Source organism: Thermobia domestica, chromosome 11 (genome assembly GCF_964235325.1).
Source record: "Thermobia domestica chromosome 11, izTheDome1.hap1.1, whole genome shotgun sequence".
In the NCBI taxonomy this organism is placed as follows: Eukaryota; Metazoa; Arthropoda; class Insecta; order Zygentoma; family Lepismatidae; genus Thermobia; species Thermobia domestica.
In genome coordinates this window covers 265103346-265120721 of record NC_137464.1, presented here as the reverse complement: position 1 = coordinate 265120721, position 17376 = coordinate 265103346, and positions in this window count along the sequence as shown.

The window sequence follows — 17376 nt, the reverse complement described above, 5'->3', positions numbered from 1 at the left end:
TGATTTCTTGCTCATGAAGATCTCAAAATTCTGTCTGGAAAATTATGTGATCAGATTATTTAATAATAAATTTGCAAAACAAATATATAGAAAGGATAATATTAATCATAGTAGTGAATAATGAGGCTTGTTTGTAGACTGTATTGAAACTGGGGATTAATGAACAACTTTTATTTTTAATTCCACACATGCCATTAAATGTATATTATTACTCTTAGAAAATGAAAAACAGTAAATACTACAAGCATATGCTACGACATTTAAAGAAATAAGCAATTGCAATATTAATTGTTTTGAATTGTAATTAAAACTCAGTTCCTGTAGCTTTCTTAACTCCACGGGAAGACAAATAACCAATACGTACTCACACAACGGCAAATATTATATGGTACCATTTTTTTTCTATAAACCATTAATACATACATTTTTTTATATATATTTCCATATTAAGGAATCACTTCAAAAAAAGTGGGGGCAACTTCCTCCTCTTCCCCCCTAATCGCAGCCCTTGCTTCTATTAATTTATATAACGTATCTCCTGATCTCGTAATCTCGTCTTTGCGTATAGATATCAGAAACTACCCATGAACAAAAAGATTATTTCATGTTCTCTGACTGCACAACAGAATCACCTTTATCCCACGCACAAAAGAAAATACTTTTGTAAAATGTTCGTATCAAAGAAAAGTCTTTCTAGGAATTGGGAGATGAATAGAAGAAGAAATGAAAAAAATCATCTAAATACAATTTAGTGGACAATGATTTGTGCTGTTACCATAGCAATGGGAACGGTTTTGATTTTATTTTATTTTATTTTATTTTATTTGTCAACAACAACAAAAAAAGAACATATATTATTTCACTTTCTTTCTTCTGGTCAAGCAGTTTCACTTTCCAATTTCTTGAGTGATCGGTTTTCCTCTTTTATCCTCATACATTTTCCCGTTCATTCGTCGAAGCCCGAAAAGTTGGGAAATTTTATCCTCTAACTTCTCAGAACGATCAATTTATTGACTCTAAATGTGAGATACGTAATGACGAAAAGTTCTTAATTTGAAAAAAAAAAAGAAACAATAGTGTGCTACCAATGAAAAATAAGAAAAGCAAAATTGTGTTTCACCGATGATAAAAAGACATGCGGCGTTGCTTGAGGTTCGAATGAAAGGCTGATAGTGAGAGGGTGTAGAATTTTGTGTTAAGCAACATTCCTTCTACGAATGGATACGTCTACTTTTGTTCAGTCACGTTCACGAGTGGATGGTGTCAGATACGACTGTGTACGAGACGAGACAAGAAGAGACAATATTTTTCGAGACGAGAGAACTGTCTCAGTAGAAACCTTTTTCGAGATGAGACAGCCTCAAGATCTGTCTCGTGAGCATCCTTACTGTTCGATAAATTCTATTTTTTTTAACTAAGCTGTAAAGTTTTTGATTCTCTATTGCAGCGTTTCTCAAAATACTGTCCTTGAGGCATATCCACGGCTGGATTTACGTATAAGCTAAACAAGCCTTAGCTTCGGGCCCCTAAATTTAAAGGAAGAAACTGGGTGTACATTTTCAGAATGTAAGGTTTAAAAAAAATTATACCTACATAGTAATAAGAATTAGTGTTATGTAGACTCCTATGATGAAATGATGTAAATAATAAACTCTCTTCTGCTAGTTTGCTCCCTAAAATATCAACGGTTTGTCCATTTCTGTATAGGGGCCGCGGTGGCTCAGTGGTAGCGCGTTAACCTCTGGTGCTTGGGGTCTTGAGTTCGATCCCAGTCCTCGCCAAGTGAACTTTGTGGTGGACAAACACCGTGTGCGTGGGTTTCCTCGGGGTTCTCCCGTTTCCTCCCACTTTCTTCATTCCACCATTTCATTCATTACTCACCGTCTTCTTTAGCCTAACCGTGGGACGTAAAACTCAAAGATTTCATTTCGTTTTTCCATTTCTGTATATAAAAGTACCATATGTTCTGCATGGATTGGTTGCACAACTAAGGGTCCCATTACCTTCAATAGCTTAGGGTCTGATCAAAGATCCGGCTCTGGGCATATCCTTATTATCCTCACAGATTGAAGCAATAAGATAAAAGGAACTGCCTATATCACAGACAAGTTGATAATCTCAAACAGGTATATCCCGCTGAGGACACTCGGCCTAAAAGGCGTTACAACTCTTTTAGGCCAAGCATCATCAGTGAGGTTTTTCCTGTGCTTTCCTCATTCACGCCAAGCAAATGCCGGGATGGTACCTCACATAATATCCCCAGGCCACTTCCTTCCTTGCTCATTCCTTTCTTCTTTCCAATTCCTAGGGCACTGTGATCACCAAAGGACGTCGTCCCTCATTTGTGTGGCGGACCAACATGACTATAGATCATACCGAAAGACCAGAAGTCTAATAGAGCTCCTTCGTGGCCAAGTGGTTAGCGTACGCGCCTATGGCGTGGGAGACCCGGGTTCGATTCCCGGCGGGAGCTCGTGTTGTTCGGATTCCACGTTAATCAGTAGGTCCACGTCTCATATAGCCTCGCTGCTGAACGGGACGTTAAACTCAAAAAATCAAATCAACCAGAAATCTAATTTCTAATCTTAATTGTAATTAAGCATGTATAGATTATCCACATAACAGACTAGATTTTCGCCTCCTATATTGTCCATTTTCATTTTTCTTTCTTTTTTTTTTTATGCCTTCCCAGTTGTCTCCTCCACAGGAAGTTAAAATTAGTAAAGAGTAATGTGCTTACCCTTTTGTCTCCCCTCCCCGATTTCATTTTGAGATCCACGATAAATTTTCTAAAATTTATTCGGTTTTGATACAGTATAACATACAGGGTCCGTCAAAAAAACCTCCCGTATTTAGAGAGGGCGCTATGTGGATTGTAGCGAGGATACGGCGGCGGAGGGGGTGTTGATCAATAGCGGTATACGCGCCACTTTCAGTGATGCCAACCCATGGGGAAAATCTCATATTGTGGAATTTTCTGATAATGATTTCTCGAAATGGGATAAAGAGAATTTTCATTAAAAATGACAGGATTTGTGGGATTTTTGATACATCTATTCCATTGACCCAACAAAATTGTATAGGTAGACGAGAAGCAGAAAAACGAGTCTGTAATAAACTTGAAATTAATGCTAATTGTCAAATTTTGTTACTGTAAAATGCATATTAGTATTAAACTGATTTATGTACTGACTTGTGAATTTTTGATTTAAAAAAAAAAACGGAACGGTAATTGTACTGTGGTGTTAAAAATAGAAATAAAAAAACAGAATTAACGGAAGATAATAAAATGAGAAAAGTTCAACTTCCAAATCGTTCGATTCAAAATGACTGAAGTATGAAGTTTGTAGGTTATAGTACAAAAGTGTGACGGAAATACTAAACTCAGAACAAAATGTACTTATTTGCATTAATTGTCAATTTTTTTCAATTATATCTTTCAATTAGGGAAAATACTTGTGTCATAAAGTATCTGATAAACGTACACAATTGGAATTTTTGAATAATTCATTCATATATGGTAGAAAATGACTCATTTACACTAATTTCACTGGTTATGTTTTCTAAGTTTAGAAAACTGTTATTAATATAACATGGGAAATTCATGAGCAAAATGGGAATTTGTGCCTCTCGAGAAGGGATTTTATCGCGTTTCAGGTTGGCATCACTGCGACTGAGTCGAACGTTGATTGGTTCTTTCTTCGTACAGATGATCCAAATGAATTCACGTAGCACAAGTAGGAAGATGGTTGTCTATATCTGTTCCTCGTCTGTGCTGGAAACACTTTCTTCCCCTTCCCCCTAAAAACAAGGTTCAAAATAATCCCGCTTACAGAATAGGTTTCCTCGTCGCTTTCTGGGACAGTGAGGATGTGACCAATTTGACTGGTTTTACTGTAAAAGAATAAACTATCAATGCTGCTGCATATTTTGTGCTACATATACTGAATCGTTTACGAGTTGCTCCGTTCCGAAAACGTCACAGTCCTTCTATATAAGTAGTCCTCAATCTAATTCCTACACTATGTGATCAAAAGTATCCGGACATCCCCAAAAACACACGTTTCTCATATTAGGTGCATTGTGCTGCCACCTACTGCCAGGTACTCATTATCAACGACCTCAGTAGTCATTAGACATCGTGAGAAAGCAGAATGGGGCGCCCCGCGGAACTCATGGACTTCGAACGTGGTCAGGTGATTGGGTGTCACTTGTGTCAGAAGTCTGTATGCGAGATTTCCACACTCCTAAACATCCCTAGGTCCACTGCGTCTGATGTGATAGTGAAGTGGAAATGTGAAGGGACACGTACAGCACAAAAGCGTACAGGTAGACCTCGTCTGTTGACTGACAGAGACCGCCGACAGTTGAAGAGGGTCGTAAAGTGTAATAGGCAGACATCTATCCAGAGCATCACATAGGAATTCCAAACTGCATCAGTATCTACTCAAGTACTACGACAGTTAGGCGTGAGGTGAAAAAACCTGGATTTCATGGTCGAGAGGCTGCTCATAAGCCACACATCACGCAGGTAAATGCCAAACGACGCCTCGCTTGGTGTAAGGAGCGTAAACATTGGACGATTGAACAGTGGAGAAACGTTGTATGGAGTGATGAATCACGGTACACAATATGGGAATCCGATGGCAGGGTGTGGGTATCTCGAATGCCCGGTGAACGTCATCTGTCAGCGGTAGTGCCAACAGTAAAATTCGGAGGTGGAGTTATGGTATGGGTCGTGTCTTTCTTGGAGGAGGCTTGCACCCCTTGTTGTTTTGTGTGACACTCACAGCGCAGGCCCACATTGATGTTTTAAGCACCTTCTTGCTTCTCACTGTTGAAGAACAATTCGAGGGATGGCGATTGCATCTTTGAACACGATCGAGTACCTGTTCATACTGCATGTCCTGTGGCTGAGTAGTTACAAGACAATAACATCCCTTTAATGGACTGGCCTGCACAGAGTCCTGACTTGAATCCTATAGAAAACCTTTGGGATGTTTTGGAACGCCGACTTCGTGCCAGGCCTCACCGACCTATATCGATATCTCTCCTCAGTTCAGCACTCCGTGAAGAATGGGCTACCATTCCCCAAGAAACCTTCCAGCACCTGATTGAAAGTATATCTGCGAGAGTGGAAGCTGTGATCAAGGATAAGGGTGGGCCAACACCATATTGAATTCCAGCAATACCGATGGAGGGTGCCACGAACTTGTAAGTCATTTTCAGCCAGGTATCCGGATACTTTTGATCACGTAGTGTATCACGATCCCCATTTTATCACATCCCTTATAATTTCTGACTTGCGATAAGCTTATGTGGGATTTTTAATATGCCTATTGCGGAGATCTCACGATATCCATCTATTTCTATAATAGTAGAATCCATCCATTTTTTTTGTATATAGTGGATGCAGTAACTTATCTAAAAACGAATGGATTAAAACCAACAAGTCCTTGCAACTGGTTTTCTGTAACGAAGACTTGCACAAGTTCTGACTGAAGAGGAGAGAAGAGTATGCTGATCTGGTATCTGCTGCTTTAAAAGTAATAATTCCATTTGCTACGTCGTATCTATGTGAAAGTGGTTTCTCTTCCATGGTAACCATTAATTAAAACAAAGACAAGAAATCGTTTGTCAGTTGATAATGTGCGTCACGAAGATTGAACAGAACATTGTCGCATTAGTGAAATGACACCATGATCAGGTATTTCATTAGCTTTCAATTTTAATTGTATTTTAATATCTAGGTTTTGTTGCATTTGTATTTTCCTGGTATTTCAATATGTTGTTCTCATCAGTTTCATATCGAAACTCTTTCATTTAAATTGATTTTTAAACAACTGTACACCTGTTGAAAACGTTTAAAGATATGCCACATTGACTTGATCCCTAGTCTTCCGTTGCAAGCGCTGCTATCGGCTGAAGGAATTCCACTCGCTTTCTCTCGCTTAGCAACAGCTGAACCCTTATTGGCTCAATGCGTGGGTGTGTGAGGGTATGAGCTTTAGTTCGCATTTTTGCCACGGTTCAAGACATTTTGGCAGCCCAATAGTAGATCTATTCTTTGTTGTTCTTGACACTATGTATGAAAATAAAAATGTGCCTATTAGAACAAAATTCAAAATAATATTTGAAAATCTTTTCTGGTACTAGGTTGTAATTATATTTATCTCTCCCTCTTATCTTCGCGATCTCCATGAAACCCTCTCGCTATTACCAGTTTGAGAAATCCTGTTCTAGAAAGTCCATATAGCAAGTAATTTAACATTTAAAAAAAAAAAAAATGCAAAGTGTATTTTTAAGAAAAGCCCTTCAGATAGAAGTCACCAGAATAAATCAAAAAGGGACAACAAAAGAAGGAAGATAAAAAGAATGAAAATCTGGAATGTCTTTCAGAAGGAATGTGAGAAGAAGAAAATAATTAACCAGAAAATATCTAAAATAAAATTAAAATATCTAAAATTCTGAGAAAGGAAGTAGGCAAAAGTCCCCTCGAGCGATTCGAAGGATTTTATTTCTCGTTTTCGCACAAAACGACAACTCTTCCTTCTAACGTTTAATAAAAACAAAAGAGCAAACAAAGAAAATAAACCAACGCGTTAGAAAAAAAAAAGAAAAAAAGATTATGAATAAGTTGCTGTTTTTGTGTCCTGCAACTTAAAACAAATTTGAAAGATTGTTGCAACTGGCGAGCGCGCATGTTAACTTAATAGTTATGGATTTGCCAATGGCTGGAAGCACTGCACGTGAAATCTCTTAGCTTAATCACGTGATAAAAAAAAAGTACTCCGCTGCAGGACATTAACGCTCAATGTCAGTTAACATAATTAGCAGTTTGAATGGAATGAGATATTCACACTGTTGCCTCGCAAGAACTACTTTCAGCATTGATGATCTACTGTGCTAAAGCCTGTGACAAACATCTTGGCATTTCAGCTAAACGAATAAAACGCAAGGTCTGGCGCGACGTTGCCAAGTGGTAAACGGGTATGGCTATGGCTACGCAAACTATAGCGCGATCAGGTAACAGGGAATAAACGTGGATGTGTACAAAATAAACGTGGCAATATCGCTGGCCTCGCATTTGCTAGCAGCATTTAAAGGGAACTTGGAGCGCCGCCTTCAAATGCCAAGATGTTTGTCACGGCGTTTAGTGACGCCGTGCAATGTGGAAACAAGACCAGGTGTTCTTCTCTTAAGCTGGGGGTTTTCTCTGTCTTACCATCTGACCGATTTCAATCTCAACCGATATAAATAATTCTTGAAGTCCAAAGTAAACGCGTTCAAAGGGCAAGGGCGGCGACCCTGGGGGGCCGGGCCCCCCAAAGCTGATGTGGTCCCCCCTTATTGTACAGGGTGCGGCAGCGTTCATAGTAGGATATTAAAGACACACCATCAGGCAGCAACTGTAATTTATTTATTACCTCTTATGTCAATTAATAGTTAAAGGTATGCCATTTACTCATGTGTAAGTCATTGTCCATTGCGTGGATTACTTTCTGAATATGACTCCTGTCAAATGATGCCCCCTCTGCACAACACATTCATCTAGGAGGCGTTGGAAGTTTTCCATAACTCGGCGTAACGTATTTCCTGGGACATTGCCCATGGCAGTTCTGATGCGATCCTTCAACTCAGGAATGGTGGCACAACGTGTTCGGAAAACTTCTTGCTTCAGGTAGCCCCAAAGGAAAAAGTCTGCACATGAAAGATCAGATGAGCGAGGCGGTCAGGAAATGTCACGAAAACGGGAAATTACTCTACCTGGAAATGTCTGTCGCAAGAAATCCATGCAAATTCTGGTGTATGCGAGGTCGCTCCGTCTTGTTGAAACCATAATTGTTCCACATCCACATCGATCATACCTAATTGGGGAAGAACGAAGTCTTGCAGCATCTTTAGGTAGCGTTCATAGGTGACAGTTACAGCCACACCGCTGTCATCCACAAAGAAGTAAGGGCCAATAATCCCTAAGGAAGCAACTCCACACCACACTGTGATACGAGAACTGTGCAAGGGCTTGATGTGCAGTTCATGCGGGTTTACATCACTCCAATAACGCATATTCTGTTTATTCACTGAACCACATAACTCGAAATGAGCTTCATCTGACATCAGGATGGTGTGCAACATTTGTGGATTTTTGCGAAGGAGATCACGCATGGTTAAGCAGAATGTTTCTCGTGAAACCCAATCGCAAGGCCTAATTTCCTGAACAATCTGCAGCTTATATGGGTGGAAATGGAGATCTTCGTGCAATATTCTCCTGAATGAGTGATCGGACATACGAATAATTTGCGAATGATGACGAGCAGATCTTTTTGGGCTACGCAATATTGCAGCTCGAACATTTTCCACGGCTTCTGGTATCCGCACAGTTCTTTCACTTCTCGGTTTGCCATTGCAAACAGAACCTGTTGTTCGAAATGCTCGTATCCACCTCACAATGGTCCGTCCATTTGGAACTTTCGTATGACGTTCCAAGCTGAAATGTTGCCGAAATAGACGCTGGGTAGCAATAACAGAATTGTTATTCTTGAAATAACTTTCAACAGCAAAGGCACGATGCTGTGCACTCCACCGCTCCATATCACGGTCACACTCGAAATGGCAGCTCATTGGTATACGAATGCGGCACGAGCTGGCGCGCATTCATGCAGTACGTCATTGTACTACGCAAGTCAAATTACGCTATGAACGCTGCCACACCCTGCATTTAAAAATATACAATATTTGAAATAATTTGAATGCAATTTGTCTTAAAATCCTCATATATATACCTTCTGCATCTGAATGGGCCCCCCCCCCCAAATTTACAGAGAAATCGGCGCCCTTGTCAAAGGGTCCTCAGTGGGATAGTAGTGGAGCGTTCATCTCTGGTGCATGGGGTCCCTGGTTCGATCCCAGTTCGCAGCAAGTGGGCTTCGTGATGGACATACACCGTGTGCGTGGGTTTCCTCTTTCCTCGGGGTTCTCCTGTTTCCTCCCACTCTCTTCATTCCACCATTTCATTCCTTTCTCATCATCACTCTCTTCTTTAGCCTACATAGCATAACCATGAGACATAAATCTGAAAGATTTCATTTCATTTCAAGGTCCCGGGTTCGATTCCGGGAACACTGGGTCGAAAACGTGTAATAGCTTTTTCAGGTTATCCACCCTGAGTGAGTTTTTTCCTGGGTTTTGCACATTCACACCAGGCGAATGTCGGGATGGTACCTCAGATAATAGTATCAGGTCGCTTCCTTCCTTCCCCCATACCTTTCTTTCTCTCCAATTCCCCGGCAATGTGATCGACGAGGAACGTCATCCCTCGTATATGTAATAGAGGTCTGCAAGGGCTCGGGCTGGGCCCAGGTCGTAAATTTTTAAGTATACAACCATATTTCTCGGGCCTTGTCGGGCCTAACTTTGTAATTATACTGTTATCAGAATATTTATGGGACCATTCTTTCCGGAAAACTTTTAAAGCAATCTAAATTTTTAACTTGAGACGCCCACACTAAAAATCTGATTTATCATTGTGCAATTGAGAATGAAGCTAACTGTGTAATGGAGAGAGAAACTAAAAGTAACAGAAATAAACATGTTTATCTATGAGTGAAAGTTTGAGCAGCCAGAGTGTGGATTCTATTCTTTTTCTTGACAGCAACCGACAATGACTGCTTTGAGACGACCCGCTCGGGAGAGTAATGCTCCCGCAAGTACTTTTTTCCGCGCGCTACTCTAGCCAGCTGTTTTACGCGCTATCCTAGCCAGTTGTTTTAAGTTGGTCACAAAATTTATATCATGGAGTACAAGGGGAACAAACGAGCCCTTCTACTACTACTACTACTACTTATCTGCACAAAAGTAAGTAAATCACTTTTTGAGTATTATTTTCATTTTATTTTAATTTAATAAGTGTTATAAAAATGTGAAAACATGTAAAAAAAAACTTTCCTCGGGCCGGGTTTGAACTCACGCCAAAAGAGAATTTCGTTGCTAGCATATAACGCTAGCTCACTCGGCCAGAAAGACCGACAGCAATAACCGTTTGATTTCTGCTATTTCATTGCAACATGGCAAGAAGTGGATAACGCCAACTCGCCAACCAATCAGAACTGTGTTTTTCGTTCCTACTTCCGAGACCATTACTCTCCTGAGCTAGTCCTGCTTTGAGAACTATCTGAGGGACTTCAGTACACATCCATTTGCATAAAAATATGCACTCAATGACATTTTGTTTTAAATATTTGGAGTATTCATTTCAAGTTGGGTATTTCATGAGAATTTATATAAACGAAATGAAATATTTAGTTTAACGTCTCACGATTATGTCCCGAGGATAAGGGAGACAGAATTTATATAAATAGCCATTTTCTTTAAAGAATTCATATAGTCAACAAGTGTAAATAATGACCTTTATTTCGTTATGTAATCTGATTCATGTAAGCTGTAAACTGCAAAATTAAACCTCTAATTGTTGTAAATAAAAAATACAATTTTGCGGTAATTATTAAGTTTCTGCAATTTGGGCTTATTTCGGGCTCATTTGATTGTCATACAAGCTCTGGCCGGACTTACGCATAAAGGATAAAGCATATCTCGGACTCGGGTCGGGCCTCACATTATAAATTCACGAGCCAGGCCGGGACCGGGCAAAAAATTCGGGCCCGTGCAGACCTCTAATATGTAACGGGCTATGCCGCAATCCCAAAAATCTTGTTTCAAGTCGTTTCATTTCAAACGTGCCCAAAATTTATTTCATGAAAAGAAGATCGTTTTAAATGAAAGATATCCTGAACTATTATTTTAAAAAAAAAGTGAAGGTAAATTCACCCTTCAACTGGGAGTCGGGCCTCAATGCTCACTGGGAACAGAGTTGCGCACGAGGCCAGGGATAGAGGTGCAGGAGCAGTGGCGTCGCCTTATGCAGTTCACAACATCACGTGAACTATCAAATATTGTGTGCATTGTTGATTGTTCTTTAAGATATTTTACAGTATTATATTGAATCGTTTCTTTCATTTCTTCTTTTTTCTTTCCTGTAATATATTACAGTCATCAGAAGTTATCTGTGAACATTAAACACACTCCTTGCTTGTTTTACCCCTTGCTTATATCTATACTTTTCATCATAACATCACTTTCACAAGACTGCGAACGTGGGCTACTTTCTGTGTAACACAGATGGGCAGCGGATAGGAGGAATTGTGGTCTCCCGAGCAAACGTGCCCACTTTGGACTAACCTCACTCAAACTCCCGCTCACAACATCATTCCGACATCCCGCTCACTCAACATTACGCTCTGCTGTCTCGTTTAGCGTAGTCGGCATAACCATGGGATGTAAAACTTATTTTATTTTTGACCTTACGGTTACAACATCCTTCCGACCTCACGCTCACATCATAATTTGGAGGCTCGCAATCGTTCAAACTTCACACTCACTTCGAGTGAGGTCGAGTGAGCGTGAGTCCGGGGACCTTTGTTCCCGCCGTTCAAAAGAGGATTTGAACGCGCAGTGTTGACAACTGTTGTTGACTAATTTCCTGTGATATGACGCTTTACATTTAATCAAAGAATAGATTTCTTCTGCACTAAATACAGAAGAATATAATACTTTCACTTTCTCAATCAGTTGTGTCCATTTCTTATAATAAAAATAAAGTACTGAAACGAACATTACAGCTTTCTAAGATCGTATCAAGGCGGCTGTAGTGTTTTTCTTTCGGATACGGCTTTGCTGAGCAGATTAACTGATTATTTGTAAGAAAAGCAAGGGCGCCCATTAGGGGCAGCAAGGTGGCGCGCTCGCCCCCCTAAGAGGAAATAACACTCGGGAATATCGAAAACCCAATAGAATTTTTACATTAGTTACAGCAAAATTTGAAACTCTATTTGAAATGTCGCTTATACTCGCTTCCCCTTGGAAACCACAACATGGGCGCCCTTGAAGAAAAGCAATAATTTATAAATATAATACTGTACTTCGTAACATTCTTATTTTATGAAAACTGGAAGGAAGTTTCGGAACTGGTTTTCCTGTTTCAGTATTTGCTGTAACACAAGTGCCATAGGAAAAGATGCGTACATATTTTTATTTGCAGTAACGTATTATCAGCTGTAATACTTGTGATGAAACCGCTGCATCATTTAACTTAGCTTGGAGATTGAGAGACATAATTCTCTGAATGCATTTCAAAATGAAATGAAATGTAAGTTAGTGTTTCAGTTTAACGTCTCACAATTATGCCCGTTAGGCTAATCAGCGCATATCACCCCGTCTTTGTCCCAGAATACCGTCACCGTCACTTTGTCAGCGGACACTTGAGCTCTGACGTTTATCGGCGGCAGCGAGTCTGAATATGCCCACTCCATGCTGAAGCGCTTTGATTCCGGAGTGTAACGATGCACACAGCGCTTATCGGTTTCTCTCTGAAATCGTTGCAAATGCTGAGACGAGACATTTTCGTTACACTCCTTCTGGTCGAATGTTAGCATTTTGGGGACCCATCTGGCTGCAATTTTTCGGAAATGCAGGTGTTCGTAGATGATCGTTTCCACACTTCCCACTCACATCTACATCGTGGATGTTTGTTTTCGCACTCAAATCTCTTACACTGATGCGCCGATTACTCAGAATGAGCTGCTCCAACCGACGAATGTTGGTTTCGTTGACAGTAGTAGCTCGGGGTGGAGTACACGGCACGTTAACAACGGATTCACTTCCTGCCTTGAATTTTGAACACCCCTCGTATACCTGCGACTGAGAGAGAGTTTATTAGCCATATTGCCCACTTAATCCTCTGAACATTTCAGCAGCTTCCACGCCTTCCTTCAGGAGGAATTTGATTATATAGCGTTGCTCCACTTGAAGTGCCAGCTCCACGCTGCCACGCTTGTTGCTATTATCCATCGTCGTTCTCTGAGACTCTATTTCCTTAACTGTCCGTTATCAGGACTACCCTATCACAGGATGGGACATGGACGCCAAGCTGCCCACAGCAACACCTGAAAAAAAAAAGAAAAAAGAAAAGAATTTTCGGTTATAAATTGAACGTCCCTCGTAGAATGAATATGCTTTTTTAAAGAAATGATAAAATAGAATATTTATAATTTTGAATATCACAAATAAATGAATCGAAAATTAATGCGTAACAGAGTAACTGTTAGAAAACGTAGTAAATTATTTAGTTTATAACATGATTTTGGTTGTTAGTAGATCCATTAGAGTTTAACGCCCCCTTCCAGCACCGAGGCTGTATTTGACGGAACCTAATGTTTAAAGTGTAATCCAAACCATTATTTGGATTTATATTTGAAGCAAATACTATCATCTGGATTCGATCCTAAGACAACATATTTTTGTTGTTTGTTTACTTATTAGTTTCTGGAAGTTTAGCATCCCTTTTCTGCAATGAGGCTATATGAGACCTGGATCTGTAGTCTAAGGTGGAAACCAAACCACCGTAAAACATTTAAATTTCAAGGTTTCCCCCCACCGGGAATGAACCCAGGACTTCGTGCACCGAACACGTTATTGTGCAAACTTCCAAATTAGGTTAAACTTTTTTCTGTTTATGACCGAACTTTCAAAAGCTTTCAAGTGATAACTACATTTAGAAAGCGTTAAATAAACTATACGCCAAGTTTTATTAGAAAAATGAATTATTTCAGTTTTACGTCCCACGCATATGCACGCTAGGCTAAAGGAGACGGTGAGATATGAATGAAATGGTGGAATGAAGAAAGTGGGAGTAAACGGGAGAACCTTGCTAAAAACCCACGCACATGGTATTTATCCACTACGAAGTTCACTTGGCGCGAGCTGGGATCGAACCAGGCAGGGACCCCAAGCACCAGAGTTAAACGCTCTACACTGAGACATTGCGGCCCCTAAGTTTCATTAGAATTAGAAAGTTACAAAATTATGAAATTTAGAAATTAGAAAATTAACAAATTTCCGAAAATCACCGTGAAAATAAACAAACAAATGATTGACGTTTCTAAATGTAGAAGCTTGTTTCAATTAAGATAACTTTCAATTAACTATTCTTTGCTTTACGTCAACATTGATTCCCAGTTCCTCTTATTATGTACATGGAAGGCAATATGGGTTTTGTTTTTCCTTCAGTAAAATAAAACGTTATTCTGTGAACGTTAGGATGCCGTTATTGCAGTCAAACTTCCCGGAAGCACATTTTAATTAGCAGAGTTCCTTTTCTGCAGCTGAAACAATAAGGAAATGTTTTGAGGCAGTCACTTTTCTATATTATATCGGGAATCTCTTAATCTGGTCCTAGTAACAACTAGAGAGATATTTTAGCTAATACGTGTATATGTCTCTAATTATCTGTAAATGTTTTAGAATACAAAGAGAAAAAAGACTGAATACCATTGCTTATTCAATTATATTTTTTTAAAAAAATACAGTGTATTTGAAAAGTCGCCAAACGCTGAGTTTAAAATGTAATAATTAGAAATACATGGTGTCCCACATAAAACCGTTACGCCTCACGTACTGGTTAATCATTTCTAGTTATATTGCTTGTAGGGTGACAACACTGTCTCGAAAGTTGGCTACACTGCATTTTATCGGAAAGTTGAGTGCAGCAGTAGTGTGTGTTCTTGCGTCAGCTGTTGTGAGAAGCTGTATTCAGTATTCCAACAAGATGGAGCAACCGCCCACACATCCAACACATCAGCAAAGTGTTCTCTGAAGACAGAATTGTCAGTAGAGGCCTTTGGCCCCCAAGCTCCTCGGATTTAAAATAGAGTGATTTTTATTTATGGGGTACACTGAAAAGCAAAGTAAGCCGACAATCCTCACATAATATACGATCTTAAACGGAACATCACTTCAGAAATTAATCACATCACGCCCGCAGAATTACAGCGTGTTACTGGTAACGTCATCAAACGAAGTCAGCAATGCCTGGATGCCCATGGCAACCCTTCCAGCAGCTCTTATGAGCAGGTAGCTGTTTAATGTTACTATTATCTATTCATTGTTAGTTCATTGTTGCTATTAAAGTGTTACTTGAATCTCGTGCGTGAGAAGTACCGGTTTTATGTAGAACACCCTGTAGTTACAAGTATTGTTGCTTGCAATATTCGTGAGAGACCTTGAAAACACTTTGCTATCACCAAACAGTGATGCTGATAGTGAATGCGCTAGAGCTGCTAACGAGTCAAGGACGAAGGAAAGCCAGTCCGCCAGGAGTCTTACCCACAAGAATTGAGTTCTGTTGTAGAAGTCTGTTTTGCAAGAAAATCTATCAACGTTGACTCTATATCTTTTAGCAGAGAATTTCAGGTATTGGTATTCTTATGCCAGGAAAAAGCACAGTGTTAAGGCTTAGTATGACTTTTTCGCGAGGCAGGCACTGTTGCAGATAGGTTCAAGAGGTTGATGATATGTAATTCTAGATGGAAAAATCTTGGGACTATTTTTTTCTGAAGGCAATTGTAAGTTTAGACATGTACGCTGATATTACCGTTCAGATGGTCACTATCCTTACGGAAGTTGAATGATGTTGGTTGCAACAAGACGAGATGACGACCCATACGGACTGAAAACTCTTCCAATGATGACTGATTCCAAGAGAATTGTATTTCCCTTGCTCACATGATTTGAATCCACTCAGTGGTGCTATTGTAATTTTTTAACAACCGTCTCTCTCTCTCTCTCTCGCTATATATATACAGGGTGTTTCAGAACAACACCGACAACGTTTGGGAGGTGATTCCTGACACCAAGATAATACGAAAAGTATAGACCAAGCTGGGTGCACAAATGCTTCCTTTCGGAGTAATAGGCTGCCGAAAACATGAAAAAATAAACTTTAAAGGTCCATAGCTCCAAAACTATGTTACCTACCGTAGTCGGGTCAAGACTTCACTTAGGAACTAATATGTGCACTATCCAAATATCCAACTTCCAGAATCCTGTGGTACTTCCGCAACAATTTTTATAGAAGGAGTTTGGGCATATAGTTTGAAATACTCACCAAGTACCTCTATAAAAATTGAAAATGTCTTCCATCTCCTTCCTTGAACCTGAAAAGTGGTAGATTTTCTGTTTCAACGCAGATCAGCATAGAGCGAAAACTGTAATAGATGGCGAGATGATTTTTTGTTTTCTTTTTAAAGAAACGGATTTATCGTCGCAAGAATATTTTAGAGTTCTTTCCCTTATTCTTCTAATAAAAGCAAAAGTTTCAGAAAACTACGATCATCATAAAGCACAAATGGTAAGAGATAATTAGAAATAGCTTTGTCAAATAGTTTAACTATTTAAAAGAAAAAAAGTTATATCTCCGACAGGGATTCTCTATTCAAATTGGAAGTCGTAGAAATCTGCTTTCAATACTGATAGCCATAGAGAAAAGATGGTGATTGATGAGTGAGAAACCGAGTTGTTAATATGGATCCAGATGTCTAGGGAATATGTTGTATTTCCGCTCTTATATATACAGGAAGTGGCCTAAGTGTACTACTACTTCCGGTTTCAATATTTATTTCCGTACTGCAAAAATATTAATAGGAGGAGACAAACGGGATTCGAACTTTTTTTCTTTTATTGAAACCGGAAGTAGAAAATATTAGTACAATTTTTGGTCTCAGCCTGGTCTGGAAGTGGGCGTACCCCTAATTGGTGTTTTCTGACGGTTTTAGGTTTTACCCACATTTGTTTGTAACATTGCTTGGCATTGTCTGGTAACATTGTTATCCATGTACTTCGCGATTCACGTGCGCAATTACCTGAATCAGACGTTTTCTGGCCGCTGGATTCGAAGAGATTGTGCATCTTCATCAGCTCCCTTTGCCTGGCCTCCACGAAGTCCCGATCTGACGACACCAGACAATGCTCTCGGGGGTTTCATAAATCAACAAGTAAGACGCGCTCGATATCACACAACGCAGGAATTAAGAGTAGCTGTGGAACACGCCTTCACCCTCGTGACTCCGAAGTATCTCCGCAAAATACCTGCGAGAACTTGGCGCAGAATTCAGCTCTATTACGACATGGATGGTGATCATACCGATGTTTATGACTCTTAAGACTTCAAGGTAACTGTGTACAGACGATACTGTTGAAATTAAACGGGGGGGGGGGTACGCCCACTTCTGGACCACCCTGTAGATATGGGGAAGAAGGTAAATTTTCAGAGGAAGAATAGTAAATTTAGGGGAACAAAGATAAATGTATGGGAGAATGGTAAATATTTAGGGGAAGAATGATAAATTTGGGAGATAAAGATAAATCTGTGCGATAATGGTAAATGTTGACGGAAAAATAGTAAATCTGGAGAAAAGAGGTAAATCTAGATTGATAAAGTTAAATATGGGTAAGAGTAGTATATTTTGAGGAAAAGAATGACAAATT